We start from the raw sequence: 21782 nt of genomic DNA on the forward strand, positions 1-21782 counted from the left end.
ACTGTAACACCCTGATATTCCCGCCCCCCTCACTGTAACACACTGATATACCCCAAACCCGTCATGGTAACATACTGAAAAATCCCACACCCCTCACTGTAACACACTGATACCCCCCACACCCCTCACTGTTACACACTGATATATCCCACACCCCTCACTGTAACACACTGATATACCCCACACCCCTCACTGTAACACACTGATATATCCCACACCCCTCACTGCAACACTCTGATATACCCCACCCCTCACTGTAACACACTGATATATCCCACAGACCTCACTGTAACACACTGATATACCCCACACCCCTCACTGTAATACACTGATACACCCCACACCCCTCACTGTAACACACATATATCCCACACTCTGCACTGTAACACACTGATATATCCCACACCCCTCACTGTGACCCACTGATATAACCCACATCCCTCACTGTAACACACTGATATAACCCACACCCCTCACTGTAATACACTGATATATCCCACACCCCTCTCTGTAACACACTGATATCTCCCCGACCCCTCACTGTGACACTCTGGTGTACCCCACACCCATCACTGTAACACACTGATATACCCCACACCCCTCACTGTAACCCACTGATATATCCCAAACCCCTCACTGTAACACTCTGATATATCCCACACCCCACACTGTTAGACACTGATATATCCCACACCCCTCACTGTAACACTCTGATATAGCCCACACTCCTCACTGTAACACTCTGATATATCCCACACCCTTCACTGTAACACACTGATATATCCCACACCCCTCACTGTAACACTCTGATATATGCCACACCCCTCACTGTAAGACACTGATATATCCCACACCCCTCACTGTAACACTCTGATATATCCCACACCCCTCACTGTAACACACTGATATACCCCACACCCCTCACTGTAACACACTGATATACCCCACACCCCTCACTGTAACACACTGATATAGCCCACACTCCTCACTGTACCACATTGATATACCCCACACCCCTCACTGTAACACTGATATACCCCACACTCCTCACTGTACCACACTGATATACCCGACACCCCTCACCGTAACACACTGATATACCCCTCACCCCTCACTGTAACACACTGATATACCCCACACACCTCACCGTAACACACTGATATACCCCACACCCCTCACTGTAACACACTGATATATCCCACCCCACACACAGTAACACAATGATATACCCCACACCCCTCACTGTGACACACTGATATACCACACACCCCTCACTTTAACACTCTGATATATCCCACACACCACACTGTAACACACAGATATACCCCACACCCCTCACAGTAACACTCTGATATATCCCACACCCCTCACTGTAACACACTGATATATCCCACACACCTCACTGTAACACACTGATATATCCCACAGCCCTCACTGTAACACACTGATATACCCCACACCCCTCACTGTAACACACTGATACACCCCACACCCCTCACTGTAACACACTGATATACCCCACACCCCTCACTGTAACACACATATATCCCACACTCTGCACTGTAACACACTGATATACCCCACACCACTCCCTGTAATACACTGATATACCCCACACCCCTCACTGTAACACACTGATATACCCCACACCCCTCACTGTAACACACATATATCCCACACTCCGCACTGTAACACACTGATATATCCCACACCCCTCACTATGACCAACTGATATAACCCTCACCCCTCACTGTAACACACTGATATAACCCACACCCCTCACTGTAATACACTGATATATCCCACACCCCTCTCTGTAACACACTGATATCTCCCCGACCCCTCACTGTGACACTCTGGTGTACCCCACACCCATCACTGTAACACACTGATATACCCCACACCCCTCACTGTAACCCACTGATATATCCCAAACCCCTCACTGTAACACTCTGATATATCCCACACCCCACACTGTTAGACACTGATATATCCCACACCCCTCACTGTAACACTCTGATATAGCCCACACTCCTCACTGTAACACTCTGATATATCCCACACCCTTCACTGTAACACACTGATATATCCCACACCCCTCACTGTAACACTCTGATATATGCCACACCCCTCACTGTAAGACACTGATATATCCCACACCCCTCACTGTAACACTCTGATATATCCCACACCCCTCACTGTAACACACTGATATACCCCACACCCCTCACTGTAACACACTGATATACCCCACACCCCTCACTGTAACACACTGATATAGCCCACACTCCTCACTGTACCACACTGATATACCCCACACCCCTCACTGTAACACACTGATATATCCCACCCCACACACAGTAACACAATGATATACCCCACACCCCTCACTGTGACACACTGATATACCCCACAATCCTCTCTGTAACACACTCATATCTCCCCGACCCCTCACTGTGACACACTGGTGTACCCCACACCCCTCTCTGTTACACACTGATATCCCCCCGACCCCTCACTGTAACGCACTGATATACCCCACACCCCTCACTGTAACAGACGGATATTCCCCACACCCCTCACTGTAACACTCCGATATACCTCACATCTCTCACTGTAACGCCCTGATATATCTCACACCCCTCACTGTAACACACTGATATACCCCACACCCCTCACTGTAACACATTGATATACCACACACCCCTCACTTTAACACTCTGATATATCCCACACACCACACTGTAACACACAGATATACCCCACACCCCTCACAGTAACACTCTGATATATCCCACACCCCTCACTGTAACACACTGATATATCCCACACACCTCACTGTAACACACTGATATATCCCACAGCCCTCACTGTAACACACTGATATACCCCACACCCCTCACTGTAACACACTGATACACCCCACACCCCTCACTGTAACACACATATATCCCACACTCTGCACTGTAACACACTGATATACCCCACACCACTCCCTGTAATACACTGATATACCCCACACCCCTCACTGTAACACACTGATATACCCCACACCCCTCACTGTAACACACATATATCCCACACTCCGCACTGTAACACACTGATATATCCCACACCCCTCACTATGACCAACTGATATAACCCTCACCCCTCACTGTAACACACTGATATAACCCACACCCCTCACTGTAATACACTGATATATCCCACACCCCTCTCTGTAACACACTGATATCTCCCCGACCCCTCACTGTGACACTCTGGTGTACCCCACACCCCTCACTGTAACACACTGATATACCCCACACCCCTCACTGTAACCCACTGATATATCCCAAACCCCTCACTGTAACACTCTGATATATCCCACACCCCACACTGTTAGACACTGATATATCCCACACCCCTCACTGTAACACTCTGATATAGCCCACACTCCTCACTGTAACACTCTGATATATCCCACACCCTTCACTGTAACACACTGATATATCCCACACCCCTCACTGTAACACTCTGATATATGCCACACCCCTCACTGTAAGACACTGATATATCCCACACCCCTCACTGTAACACTCTGATATATCCCACACCCCTCACTGTAACACACTGATATACCCCACACCCCTCACTGTAACACACTGATATAGCCCACACTCCTCACTGTACCACATTGATATACCCCACACCCCTCACTGTAACACTGATATACCCCACACTCCTCACTGTACCACACTGATATACCCGACACCCCTCACCGTAACACACTGATATACCCCTCACCCCTCACTGTAACACACTGATATACCCCACACACCTCACCGTAACACACTGATATACCCCACACCCCTCACTGTAACACACTGATATATCCCACCCCACACACAGTAACACAATGATATACCCCACACCCCTCACTGTGACACACTGATATACCCCACAATCCTCTCTGTAACACACTCATATCTCCCCGACCCCTCACTGTGACACACTGGTGTACCCCACACCCCTCTCTGTTACACACTGATATCCCCCCGACCCCTCACTGTAACGCACTGATATACCCCACACCCCTCACTGTAACAGACGGATATTCCCCACACCCCTCACTGTAACACTCCGATATACCTCACATGTCTCACTGTAACGCCCTGATATATCTCACACCCCTCACTGTAACACACTGATATACCCCACACCCCTCACTGTAACACATTGATATACCACACACCCCTCACTTTAACACTCTGATATATCCCACACACCACACTGTAACACACAGATATACCCCACACCCCTCACAGTAACACTCTGATATATCCCACACCCCTCACTGTAACACACTGATATATCCCACACACCTCACTGTAACACACTGATATATCCCACAGCCCTCACTGTAACACACTGATATACCCCACACCCCTCACTGTAACACACTGATACACCCCACACCCCTCACTGTAACACACTGATATACCTCACACCCCTCACTGTAACACACATATATCCCACACTCTGCACTGTAACACACTGATATACCCCACACCACTCCCTGTAATACACTGATATACCCCACACCCCTCACTGTAACACACTGATATACCCCACACCCCTCACTGTAACACACATATATCCCACACTCCGCACTGTAACACACTGATATATCCCACACCCCTCACTATGACCAACTGATATAACCCTCACCCCTCACTGTAACACACTGATATATCCCACACCCCTCACTGTAACACCCTGATATACCCCCCACCCCTCACTGTAACACACTGATATACCCCACACCCCTCACTGTAACACACTGATATATCCAACACCCCACACTGTAACACACTGATATACCCCACATCCCTCACTGTAACACACTGATATATCCCACACCCCTCACTGTGACCGACTGATATAACCCTCACCCCTCACTGTAACACACTGATATATCCCACACCCCTCACTGTAACACTCTGATATATGCCACACCCCTCACTGTAAGACACTGATATATCCCACACCCCTCACTGTAACACACTGATATACCCCACACCCCTCACTGTAACACTGATATCCCCCACACCCCTCATTGTAACACAATGATATACCCCACACCCCTCACTGTAACACACTGATATACCCCACACCCCTCACTGCAACACACTGATCTCCACCACACCCCTCACTGTAACACACTTATATACCCCGCACCCCTAACTGTAACACCCTGATATACCACCCCCTCACTGTAACACACTGATATACCCCAAACCCGTCATGGTAACATACTGAAAAATCCCACACCCCTCACTGTAACACACTGATACCCCCCACACCCCTCACTGTAACACACTGATATGTCCCACACCCCTCGCTGTAACACACTGATATACCCCACACCCCTCACTGTAACACACTGATATATCCCACACCCCTCACTGTAACACTCTGATATACCCCACGCCCCTCACTGTTACATTCTGATATATTGCACACCCCTCACTGTAACCCCCGATATACCCCACACCCCTCACTGTAACACACTGATATACCCCACACCCCTCACTGTAACACACTGATATATCCCACACCCCTCACTGTAACACTCTGATATATGCCACACCCCTCACTGTAAGACACTGATATATCCCACACCCCTCACTGTAACACACTGATATACCCCACACTCCTCACTGTAACACTGATATCCCCCACACCCCTCATTGTAACACAATGATATACCCCACGCCCCTCACTGTTACACTCTGATATATTCCACACCCCTCACTGTAACACACTGATATAACCCACACCCCTCACTGTAACGCACTGATATATCCCACAGCCCTCACTGTAACACACTGATATACCCCACACCCCTCACTGTAACACATTGATATACCCCACACCCCTCACTTTAACACAGTGATGTACCCCACACCCCTCACTGTAACACTCTGATATATCCCACACCCCTCACTGTAACACACTGATATATCCCACACACCACACTGTGACACACTGATATACCCCACACTCCTCTCTGTAACACACTGATATCTCCCCGACCCCTCACTGTGACACACTGGTGTACCCCACACCCCTCTCTGTTACACACTGATATCCCCCCGACCCCTCACTGTAACGCACTGATATACCCCACACCCCTCACTGTAACACACGGATATTCCCCACACCCCTCACTGTAACACTCCGATATACCTCACATCTCTCACTGTAACGCCCTGATATATCCCACAGCCCTCACTGTAACACACTGATATACCCCACGCCCCTGACTGTAAAACACTGATACACCCCACACCCCTCACTGTAACACACTGATATACCCCACACCCCTCACTGTAACACACATATATCCCACACTCTGCACTGTAACACACTGATGTACCCCACACCACTCCCTGTAATACACTGATATACCCCACACCCCTCATTGTAACACACTGATATACCCCACGCCCCTCACTGTAAAACACTGATATACCCCACAGCCCTCACTGTGACACACTGATATACCCCACACCCCTCACTGTAACACACATATATCCCACACTCCGCACTGTAACACACTGATATATCCCACACCCCTCACTATGACCAACTGATATAACCCTCACCCCTCACTGTAACACACTGATATATCCCACACCCCTCACTGTAACACCCTGATATACCCCACACCCCTCACTGTAACACACTGATATACCCCACATCCCTCACTGTAACACACTGATATATCCCCCACCCCTCACTGTGACCGACCGATATAACCCTCACCCCTCACTGTAACACACTGATATATGCCACACCCCTCACTGTAAGACACTGATATATCCCACACCCCTCACTGTAACACATTGATATACCCCACACCCCTCACTCTAACACTGATATCCCCCACACCCCTCATTGTAACACAATGATATACCCCACACCCCTCACTGTAACACATTGATATACCCCACACCCCTCACTGTTAGACACTGATACACCCCACACTCCTCACTGTAACACACTGATATACCCCACACCCCTCACTGTAACACACTGATATACCCCACACTCCTCACTGTACCACACTGATATACCCCACACCCCTCACTGTAACACACTGATATACCCGCTCCCCCCCTCACTGTAACACACTGATATACCCCACACCCCTCACTGTAACACTGATATACCCAACACTCCTCACAGTACCACACTGATATACCCCACACCCCTCACCGTAACACACTGATATACCCCTCACCCCTCACTGTAACACACTGATCTCTCCCACCCCACACACAGTAACACAATGATATACCCCACACCCCTCACTGTGACACTTGGATATGCCCCACACCACTCACATTAACACACTGATCTATCCCCACACCTCACTGTAACACACTGATATACCCCACACCCCTCACTGTAACACACTTATATACCCCGCACCCCTAACTGTAACACACTGATATACCCCACACCCCTCACTGTAACACACTGATATACCCCACACCCCTCACTGTAACACACTGATATACCCGCCCCCCTCACTGTAACACACTGATATATCCCACACCCCTCACTGTAACACTCTGATATATGCCACACCCCTCACTGTAAGACACTGATATATCCCACACCCCTCACTGTAACACACTGATATACCCCACACCCCTCACTGTAACACTGATATCCCCCACACCCCTCATTGTAACACAATGATATACCCCACACCCCTCACTGCAACACACTGATATACCCCACACCCCTCACTGTTAGACACTGATACACCCCACACTCCTCTCTGTAACACACTGATATACCCCACACCCCTCACTGTAACACACTGATATACCCCACACCCCTCACTGTAACACACTGATATTGCCCACACTCCTCACTGTACCACACTGATATACCCCACACCCCTCACTGTAACACTGATATACCCAACACTCCTCACAGTACCACACTGATATACCCCACACCCCTCACTGTAACACACTGATATCCCCCACACCCCTCATTGTAACAAAATGATATACCCCACGCCCCTCTCTGTTACACTCTGATATATTCCACACCCCTCACTGTAACACACTGATATAACCCACACCCCTCACTGTAACGCACTGATATATCCCACAGCCCTCACTGTAACACACTGATATACCCCACACCCCTCACTGTAACACTCTGATACATCCCACACACCACACTGTAACACACAGATATACCCCACACCCCTCACTGTAACACTCTGATACATCCCACACACCACACTGTAACACACAGATATACCCCACACCCCTCACTGTAACACTCTGATATATCCCACACCCCTCACTGTAACACACTGATATATCCCACACTCCTCTCTGTCACACACTGATATCTCCCCGACCCCTCACTGTGACACACTGGTGTACCCCACACCCCTCTCTGTTACACACTGATATCCCCCCTACCCCTCACTGTAACGCACTGATATACCCCACACCCCTCACTGTAACACACGGATATTCCCCACACCCCTCACTGTAACACTCCGATATACCTCACATCTCTCACTGTAACGCCCTGATATATCTCACACCCCTCACTGTAACACACTGATATACCCCACACCCCTCACTGTAACACAGTGATATACCCCACACCCCTCACTGTAACACACTGATATATCCCACACCCCTCACTGTAACACACTGATATGCCCCACACCCCTCACTGTAACACTCTGATATATCCCACACACCACACTGTAACACACAGATATACCCCACACCACTCACTGTAACACTCTGATATATCCCACACCCCTCACTGTAACGCACTGATATATCCCACACACCTCACTGTAACACACTGATATATCCCACAGCCCTCACTGTAACACACTGATATACCCCACACCCCTCACTGTAACACACTGATACACCCCACACCCCTCACTGTAACACACTGATATACCCCACACCCCTCACTGTAACACACATATACCCCACACTCTGCACTGTAACACACTGATATACCCCACACCACTCCCTGTAACACACTGATATACCCCACACCCCTCATTGTAATACACTGATATACCCCACAGCCCTCACTGTAACACACTGATATACCCCACACCCCTCACTGTAACACACTGATATAACCCACTCACCTCACTGTAACCCCCTGATATACACCACACCCCTCACTGTAACACACTGATATATCCCACACCCCTCACTGTGACCGACTGATATAACCCTCACCCCTCACTGTAACACACTGATATATCCCACACCCCTCACTGTAACACACTGATATAACCCACTCACCTCACTGTAACCCCCTGATATACCCCACACCCCTCACTGTAACACACTGATATACCCCACACCCCTCACTGTAACACACTGATATATCCCACACCCCTCACTGTAACACTCTGATATATGCCACACCCCTCACTGTAAGACACTGATCTATCCCACACACCTCACTGTAACACACTGATATACCCCACACCCCTCACTGTAACACACTTATATACCCCACACCCGTAACTGTAACACCCTGATATACCCGCCCCCCTCACTGTAACACACTGATATACCCCAAACCCGTCATGGTCACATACTGAAAAATCCCACACCCCTCACTGTAACACACTGATTCCCCCCACACCCCTCACTGTAACACACTGATATATCCCACACCCCTCACTGTAAGACACTGATATATCCCACACCCCTCACTGTAACACACTGATATACCCCTCACTCCTCACTGTAACACTGATATCCCCCACACCCCTCATTGTAACACAATGATATACCCCACGCCCCTCACTGTTACACTCTGATATATTCCACACCCCTCACTGTAACACACTGATATAACCCACACCCCTCACTGTAACACTCTGATATATCCCACACCCCTCACTGTAACACACTGATATATCCCACACACCTCACTGTAACACACTGATATATCCCACACCCCTCACTGTGACACACTGATATACCCCACACTCCTCTCTGTAACACACTGATATCTCCCCGACCCCTCACTGTGACACACTGGTGTACCCCACACCCCTCTCTGTTACACACTGATATCCCCCCGACCCCTCACTGTAACGCACTGATATACCCCACACCCCTCACTGTAACACACTGATATATCCCACACACCTCACTGTAACACACTGATATGCCCCACACCCCTCACTGTAACACTCTGATATATCCCACACACCACACTGTAACACACAGATATACCCCACACCCCTCACTGTAACACTCTGATATATCCCACACCCCTCACTGTAACACACTGATATATCCCACACACCTCACTGTAACACACTGATATATCCCACAGCCCTCACTGTAACACACTGATATACCCCACACCCCTCACTGTAACACACTGATACACCCCACACCCCTCACTGTAACACACTGATATACCCCACACCCCTCACTGTAATACACTGATATACCCCACACCGCTCATTGTAATACACTGATATACCCCACAGCCCTCACTGTGACACACTGATATACCCCACACTCCTCACTGTACCACACTGATATACCCCACACCCCTCACTGTAACACACTGATATACCCCACACCCCTCACTGTAACACACATATATCCCACACTCTGCACTGTAACACACTGATGTACCCCACACCACTCCCTGTAATACACTGATATACCCCACACCGCTCATTGTAATACACTGATATACCCCACAGCCCTCACTGTGACACACTGATATACCCCACACCCCTCACTGTAACACACATATATCCCACACTCCGCACTGTAACACACTGATATATCCCACACCCCTCACTATGACCAACTGATATAACCCTCACCCCTCACTGTAACACACTGATATATCCCACACCCCTCACTGTAACACCCTGATATACCCCACACCCCTCACTGTAACACACTGATATACCCCACACCCCTCATTGTAATACACTGATATACCCCACAGCCCTCACTGTAACACACTGATATACCCCACACCCCTCACTGTAACACACTGATATAACCCACTCACCTCACTGTAACCCCCTGATATACCCCACACCCCTCACTGTAACACACTGATATATCCCACACCCCTCACTGTGACCGACTGATATAACCCTCACCCCTCACTGTAACACACTGATATATCCCACACCCCTCACTGTAACACACTGATATAACCCACTCACCTCACTGTAACCCCCTGATATACCCCACACCCCTCACTGTAACACACTGATATACCCCACACCCCTCACTGTAACACACTAATATATCCCACACCCCTCACAGTAACACTCTGATATATGCCACACCCCTCACTGTAAGACACTGATCTATCCCACACACCTCACTGTAACACACTGATATACCCCACACCCCTCACTGTAACACACTTATATACCCCACACCCCTAACTGTAACACCCTGATATACCCGCCCCCCTCACTGTAACACACTGATATACCCCAAACCCGTCATGGTCACATCCTGAAAAATCCCACACCCCTCACTGTAACACACTGATTCCCCCGACACCCCTCACTGTAACACACTGATATATCCCACACCCCTCACTGTAAGACACTGATATATCCCACACCCCTCACTGTAACACACTGATATACCCCTCACTCCTCACTGTAACACTGATATCCCCCACACCCCTCATTGTAACACAATGATATACCCCACGCCCCTCACTGTTACACTCTGATATATTCCACACCCCTCACTGTAACACACTGATATAACCCACACCCCTCACTGTAACACTCTGATATATCCCACACCCCTCACTGTAACACACTGATATATCCCACACACCTCTCTGTAACACACTGATATCTCCCCGACCCCTCACTGTGACACACTGGTGTACCCCACACCCCTCTCTGTTACACACTGATATCCCCCCGACCCCTCACTGTAACGCACTGATATACCCACACCCCTCACTGTAACACACTGATATACCCCACACCCCTCACTGTAACACATTGATATACCACACACCCCTCACTTTAACACTCTGATATATCCCACACCCCTCACTGTAACACACTGATATATCCCACACACCTCACTGTAACACACTGATATGCCCCACACCCCTCACTGTAACACTCTGATATATCCCACACCCCTCACTGTAACACACTGATATATCCCACACACCTCACTGTAACACACTGATATATCCCACAGCCCTCACTGTAACACACTGATATACCCCACACCCCTCACTGTAACACACTGATACACCCCACACCCCTCACTGTAACACACTGATATACCCCACACCCCACACTGTAACACACATATATCCCACACTCTGCACTGTAACACACTGATGTACCCCACACCACTCCCTGTAATACACTGATATACCCCACACCCCTCATTGTAATGCACTGATATACCCCACAGCCCTCACTGTGACACACTGATATACCCCACACCCCTCACTGTAACACACATATATCCCACACTCCGCACTGTAACACACTGATATATCCCACACCCCTCACTATGACCAACTGATATAACCCTCACCCCTCACTGTAACACACTGATATATCCCACACCCCTCACTGTAACACCCTGATATACCGCACACCCCTCACTGTAACACACTGATATACCCCACACCCCTCACTGTAACACACTGATATATCCAACACCCCACACTGTAACACACTGATATACCCCACATCCCTCACTGTAACACACTGATATACCCCACACCCCTCACTGTGACCGACCGATATAACCCTCACCCCTCACTGTAACACACTGATATACCCCACACCCCTCACTGTAACACACTGATATATCCCACACCACTGACTGTAACACTCTGATATATCCCACACCCCTCACTGTAACACATTGATATACCCCACACCCCTCACTCTAACACTGATATCCCCCACACCCCTCATTGTAACACAATGATATACCCCACACCCCTCACTGTAACACACTGATATACCCCACACCCCTCACTGTTAGACACTGATACACCCCACACTCCTCACTGTAACACACTGATATACCCCACACCCCTCACTGTAACACACTGATATACCCCACACTCCTCACTGTACCACACTGATATACCCCACACCCCTCACTGTAACACACTGATATACCCCACACCCCTCACTGTAACACACTGATATAGCCCACACTCCTCAATGTACCACACTGATATACCCCACACCCCTCACTGTAACACACTGATATACCCCTCACCCCTCACTGTAACACACTGATATATCCCACCCCACACACAGTAACACAATGATATACTCCACACCCCTCACTGTGACACTTGGATATGCCCCACACCACTCACATTAACACACTGATCTATCCCACACACCTCACTGTAACACACTTATATACCCCGCACCCCTAACTGTAACACCCTGATATACCCGCCCCCCGCTCACTGTAACACACTGATATACCCTACACCCCTCACTGTAACACTGATATACCCAACACTCCTCACAGTACCACACTGATATACCCCACACCCCTCACCGTAACACACTGATATACCCCTCACCCCTCACTGTAACACACTGATCTCTCCCACCCCACACACAGTAACACAATGATATACCCCACACCCCTCACTGTAACACACTTATATACCCCGCACCCCTAACTGTAACACCCTGATATACCCGCCCCCCTCACTGTAACACACTGATATACCCCACACCCCTCACTTTAACACAGTGATGTACCCCACACCCCTCACTGTAACACACTGATATACCCCACACCCCTGACTGTAACACACTGATATATCCCACACGCCACACTGTAACACACTGATATATCCCACAGCCCTCACTGTAACACACTGATATACCCCACACCCCTCACTGTAACACACTGATACACCCCACACCCCCCACTGTAACACACAGATATACCCCACACCCCTCACTGTAACACACATATATCCCACACTCTGCACTGTAACACACTGATATACCCCACACCCCTCACTGTAACACACTGATATACCCCACACCCCTCACTGTAATACACTGATATACCCCACACCCCTCACTGTAACACACATATATCCCACACTCTGCACTGTAACACACTGATATATCCCATCCCCTCACTGTGACCCACTGATACAACCCACACCCCTCACTGTAACACACTGATATAACCCACACCCCTCACTGTAATACACTGATATATCCCACACCCCTCACTGTAACACACTGATATCCCCCCGACCCCTCACTGTGACACTCTGATATACCCCACACCCCTCACTGTAACACACTGATATCCCCCACACCCCTCATTGTAACACAATGATATACCCCACGCCCCTCACTGTAACGCACTGATATATCCCACAGCCCTCACTGTAACACACTGATATACCACACGCCCCTCACTGTAAGACACTGATATATCTCACACCCCTCACTGTAACACACTGATATACCCCACACCCCTCACTGTAACACTGATATCCCCCACACCCCTCATTGTAACACAATGATATACCCCACACCCCTCACTGTAACACACTGATATAACCCACACCCCTCACTGTAACGCACTGATATATCCCACAGCCCTCACTGTAACACACTGATATACCACACGCCCCTCACTGTAAGACACTGATATATCTCACACCCCTCACTGTAACACACTGATATACCCCACACCCCTCACTGTAACACTGATATCCCCCACACCCCTCATTGTAACACAATGATATACCCCACACCCCTCACTGTAACACACTGATATAACCCACACCCCTCACTGTAACGCACTGATATATCCCACAGCCCTCAGTGTAACACACTGATATACCCCACACCCCTCACTGTAACACTCTGATACATCCCACACACCACACTGTAACACACAGATATACCCCACACCCCTCACTGTAACACACTGATATACCCCACACCCCTCACTGTAACACTGGTATCCCCCACACCCCTCATTGTAACACAATGATATACCCCACACCCCTCACTGTAACACACTGATATCCCCCACACCCCTCATTGTAACACAATGATATACCCCACGCCCCTCACTGTAACACACTGATATACCCCACACCCCTCACTGTAACACATTGATATACCCCACACCCCTCACTTTAACACAGTGATGTACCCCACACCCCTCACTGTAACACTCTGATATATCCCACACCCCTCACTGTAACACACTGATATATCCCACACACCACACTGTAACACACTGATATGCCCCACACCCCTCACTGTAACACACATATATCCCACACTCTGCACTGTAACACACTGATATATCCCATCCCCTCACTGTGACCCACTGATACAACCCACACCCCTCACTGTAACACACTGATATAACCCACACCCCTCACTGTAATACACTGATATATCCCACACCCCTCACTGTAACACACTGATATCCCCCCGACCCCTCACTGTGACACACTGATATAACCCACACCCCTCACTGTAATACACTGATCTATCCCACACACCTCACTGTAACACACTTATATACCCGACACCCCTCACTGTAACACACTTATATACCCCGCACCCCTAACTGTAACACCCTGATATACCCGCCCCCCTCACTGTAACACACTGATATACCCACACCCCTCACTGTAACACACTGATATATCCCGCACGCCACACTGTAACACACTGATATGCCCCACACCCCTCCCAGTAACACACTGATATATCCCACACACCACACTGTAACACACAGATAGACCCCACACCCCTCACTGTAACACTCTGATATATCCCACACCCCTCACTGTAACACACTGATATACCCCACAGCCCTCACTGTAACACACTGATATAACCCACTCACCTCACTGTAACCCCCTGATATACCCCACACCCCTCACTGTAACACACTGATATATCCCACACCCCTCACTGTGACCGACTGATATAACCCTCACCCCTCACTGTAACACTCTGATATATCCCACACCCCTCACTGTAACACACTGATACACCCCACACTCCTCACTGTAACACACTGATATACCCCACACCCCTCACTGTAACACACTGATATACCCCACACTCCTCACTGTAACACACTGATATACCCCACACCCCTCACTGTAACACACTGATATACCCCACACCCCTCACTGTAACACACTGATATAGCCCACACTCCTCACTGTAACACACTGATATACCCCACGCCCCTCACTGTAACACTGATATACCCCACACTCCTCACTGTACCACACTGATATACCCCACACCCCTCACCGTAACACACTGATATACCCCTCACCCCTCACTGTAACACACTGATATACCCCACACACCTCACCGTAACACACTGATATACCCCACACCCCTCACTGTAACACACTGATATATCCCACCCCACACACAGTAACACAATGATATACCCCACACCCCTCACTGTGAATCTCGGATATGCCCCACACCACTCACATTAACACACTGATATACCCCACACCCCTCACTGTAACACACTGATATACCCCACACCCCTCACTGTAACACACTGATATACCCCACACCCCTCACTGTAACACACTGATATACCCCACACCCCTCACTGTAACACACTTATATACCCCGCACCCCTAACTGTAACACCCTGATATACCCGCCCCCCTCACTGTAACACACTGATATACCCCAAACCCGTCATGGTAACATACTGAAAAATCCCACACCCCTCACTGTAACACACTGATACCCCCCACACCCCTCACTGTAACACACTGATATATCCCACACCCCTCACTGTAACACACTGATATACCCCACACCCCTCACTGTAACACACTGATATATTCCACACCCCTCACTGTAACACACTGATATAACCCACACCCCTCACTCTAACACACTGATATATCCCACAGCCCTCACTGTAACACACTGATATACCCCACACCCCTCACTGTAACACATTGATATACCCCACACCCCTCACTTTAACACAGTGATATACCCCACACCCCTCACTGTAACATTCTGATGTATCCCACACCCCTCACTGTAACACACTGATATATCCCACACACCTCACTGTAACACACTGATATATCCCACAGCCCTCACTGTAACACACTGATATACCCCACGCCCCTCACTGTAACACACTGATATATCCCACACACCTCACTGTAACACACTGATATACGCCACACCCCTCACTGTAACACACTGATACACCCCACACCCCTCACTGTAACACACTGATATACCCCACACCCCTCACTGTAACACACTGATACACCCCACACCCCTCACTGTAACACACTGATACACCCCACACCCCTCACTGTAACACACTGATATACCCCACACCCCTCACTGTAACACACTGATATATCCCACACCCCTCACTGTAACACACTGATATATCCCACACCCCTCGCTGTAACTCACTGATATACCCCACACCCCTCACTGTAACACACATATATCCCACACTCTGCACTGTAACACACTGATATACCCCACACCCCTCACTGTAACACACTGATATACCCCACACCCCTCACTGTAATACACTGATATACCCCACACCCCTCACTGTAACACACTGATATACCCCACACCCCTCACTGTAACACACATATATCCCACAGTCTGCACTGTAACACACTGATATATCCCATCCCCTCACTGTGACCCACTGATATAACCCACACCCCTCACTGTAACACACTGATATAACCCACACCCCTCACTGTAACACACTGATATATCCCACACCCCACACTGTAACACACTGATATCCCCCCGACCCCTCACTGTGACACACTGATATACCCCACACCCCTCTCTGTTACACACTGATATCCCCCCGACCCCTCACTGTAACGCACTGATATACCCCACACCCCTCACTGTAACACACGGATATTCCCCACACCCCTCACTGTAACACTCCGATATACCTCACACCCCTCACTGTAACACACTGATATACCCCACACCCCTCACTGTAACACATTGATATACCCCACACCCCTCACTTTAACACTCTGATATATCCCACACCCCTCACTGTAACACACTGATATATCCCACACACCACACTGTAACACACTGATATGCCCCACACCCCTCACTGTAACACTCTGATATATCCCACACACCACACTGTAACACATTGATATACCCCACACCTTGAGCTGTAACACACTTATTCATTGCCCACCCTCCAAAAGTGTTTTTCCTGTTCTCTCCTTCCCACTCTGTCTCAGTGCACATCCCGGCTCTGGGTGCTTACCTGGATAGTGCACTCCATTATCCTTGGAGGATCGCTGGGATGATCCCAGAGGCATCTGTACCTGGATGTCCCTGAAATGTTGAGGGTCTTCTTACCAGAAGCAAGTGGATCCACCTCAGCTTGGAATTCCAAACGTCAGGGTGGAGTTAGTGGGCTCAGCCGCCCCCGGGGCATCCTGAGAGGAGAATTCTGCAAGGCCTTGTGTGTGGTTACTCCTCTCACTGGGTCCTTCCTGGCACTGCCCGCTCTCCTCGTGAGGAAGGGACAGCTGGAGTCCTTGCCAGGTTCCCTGTCCCCCTCTCACCATGCCTTCAGTCCCAAGGACCAATGGTGAAGGTGATGGAATGCTGGTGTGAGCTCCTCTCCAATAGATCCCAAGGGTGCTGGATCGGACTCTCCAATGGCCCCCACCAACCCCTCTATAGGACCAGCCAGACATTCTCCTGCTTGAGATAGTTGGGTTCCCCACAGTGTAACTACACCTCTGCAGTGTCTGGCCATTGAGGATCATTGTGTGCCACCCACGTGTCCCCCGGTCCGATTCCACCCTGTGTATGTGGGCCAAGTCCTTGATTGCTGACACTGCTCCCCCCACCCTAGCTCCTCTCCGGCTTGGTGCTGAGTTGGTACCTCGTCTCCAGCAGTTCTCCACACCCTGAGTGACCCTCAGCTATTTCTCAGACAGCTGTGGAACTGTGGCAGTGAGGGGCTCCCCACACTGTGCTCCCAAAGTGGTGACCTTCCCCCGGCTCAAGGGGATGTGTACGGTCACCCACAAATGTAATCGATTCGCCTCTGCCTGTGTCCGAATGACAGCACCTGAACATGGCCAGTACACAATATATCGAGGCAATGATTCCCTCCCGTCTCCCGTGATGTTGTTCAAATGTGCATCAGTGTCAAGAGAATAGGACAAAGACCTTCATGATGGGATTGGACAATTGGATTGTCCTGTCAGGTTTATCCTGTTACATTTTCATCGTGCTAAATGTGAGGGGCTGCAATTTGGAAAGGCAAATCACGGCAGGGCTTATACACTTAATGGTAAGGTCCTAGGGAGTGTTGCTGAACAAAGAGACCTTGGAGTGCAGGTTCATAGCTCCTTGAAAGTAGAGTCGCAGGTAGATAGGATAGTGAAGGAGGGGTTTGGTATGCTTTCCTTTATTGGTCAGAGTTAAAAATCACACAACACCAGGTTATAGTCCAACAGGTTTATTTGGAAGCACTGGCTTTCAAAACGACGCCCTTACACCAGGTAAGTCATGGGGCAGGATCAGAGGACACAGAATTGATAGCACAACATCACAATGTCATGCAATGGATGCAATGTTTTGAACAAAGCTAGATTGCTGTGATGTCTTGAATTACTTCGAATGGGGATGCAGGATTTGGTTGATTAATATGTAAATCCCAAAACTTCTTTATTGGTCAGAGCATTGAGTCCAGGAGTTGGGAGGTCATGTTGCGGCTGGACAGGACATTGCTTAGATCAGTGTTGGAATATTGTGTGCAATTCTGGTTTCCCTGCCATAGGAAGGATGTTGTGAAACTTGAAAGGGTTCAGAAATGATTGACAAAGATGTTGCCAGGGTTGGAGGGTTTGAGCTACAGGGAAAGGCTGAACAGGCTGGGGCTGTTTTCCCTGGAGCATCGGAGGCTGAGGGGTGACCTTATAGAGGTTTATAAAATCATGAAGGGGCATGGATAGGGTAAATAGACAAGGTTTTTTCCCCAGAGGTGGGGGAGTCCAGAACTAAAGGGCATAGGTTTGGGTGAGAGGGGAAAGATATAAAAGAGACCTAAGGGGAAATGTTTTCATGCAGAGGATGGTACGTGTGTGGAATGAGCTGCCAGAGGAAGTGGTGGAGGCTGGTACAATTACAGCATTTCAGAGACATTTAGATGGGTATATGAACACAAAGGGTTTGGAGGGATATGGGCCGGGTGCTGGCAGGTGTGAATAGTTTAGATTGGGATATCTGGTTGGCACGGAGGAGTTGGGTGGAAAGGTCTATTTCCATGCTGTACATCTCTATGACTCAGTGACTCTTAAGGTAGCCCTCTCTGTCCTTCTCTCTGTTCACTGGCACCTGGAGCCAGTGATGGACCTCACCAAAACAGCAGCATGGTTCCTCTCTGCCAGTGACTGGCAGCTGCCAGTTCAGGCTCAGACTCAACAGCTCCTGGTGTCGCAGTGCTCCTATCCTGATGCAGAACACACAGACATCCTTGGCACACTAACCCACACGAAAAATATACGCATCTCTCTCTCTCTCTCCCCCCATCTCCTCATGTGTGCCCTCTGACATGGGCACCTTGATTCCAACCTTTTGCTGGAAATGGGTTAAACACACTGCTGTGGGAAGCATTGGCATGCCCTCTGGGCATTCGTGCCACATTAATACCAGGCAATGACCATCTCCAATAAGAGACAACCTAACCATCTCTCATTGACATTTAATGGCATCACCGTCACTGAATTCCGCCTTCCACTCTCAATACTGGATGGCACAATGGTTCAGGCGTTAGCTAAATTACCCATAGTGCCCAGGGATGTGCAGGTTAGGGTGGATTGGCCATGCTAAATGGTCCCGTAGTGCCCAGGGATGAGCATGTTAGGGTGAATTGGCCATGCTGAATTGTCCCATAGTGTCCAGGGATGTGCCGGTTAGGGTGGATTGGCCGTACTAAACTGCCCCATAGTGTCCAGGGATGTGCAGGTTAGGGTGGATTGGCCATGCTAAATTGTCCCGTAGTGCCCAGGGATGTGCAGGTTAGGGTGGATTGGCCATGCTAAATTGCCCCATAGTGTCCAGGGATGTGCAGGTTAGGATGGATTGGCCATGCTAAATTGCCCCATAGTGTCCAGGGATGTGCAGGTTAGGATGGATTGGCCATGCTAAATTGCCCCATAGTGTCCAGGGATGTGTAGGTTAGGGTGGATTGGACATGCTAAATTGTCCCATAGTGCCCAGGGATGTGCAGGTTAGGGTGGATTGGCCATGCTGAATTGACCCATAGTGCCCAGGGATGTGCAGGTTAGGGTGGATTGGCCATGCTAAATTGTCCCATAGTGCCCAGGGATGTGCAGGTTAGGGTGGATTGGCCATGCTAAATTGTCCCATAGTGTCCAGGGATGTGCAGGTTAGGGTGGACTGGCCATGCTAAATGGTCCCGTAGTGCCCAGGGATGTGCAGGTTAGGGTGGATTGGCCATGCTAAATTGTCCCATAGTGTCCAGGGATGTGCAGGTTAGGGTGGATTGGCCATGTTGAATTGACCCATAGTGCCCAGGGATGTGCAAGTTAGGATGGATTGGCCATGCTAAATTGTCCCATAGTGCCCAGGGATGTGCAGGTTAGGGTGGATT

The sequence above is a fragment of the Hemiscyllium ocellatum genome, chromosome X, assembly GCF_020745735.1.
Source record: "Hemiscyllium ocellatum isolate sHemOce1 chromosome X, sHemOce1.pat.X.cur, whole genome shotgun sequence".
NCBI lineage: Eukaryota > Metazoa > Chordata > Chondrichthyes > Orectolobiformes > Hemiscylliidae > Hemiscyllium > Hemiscyllium ocellatum.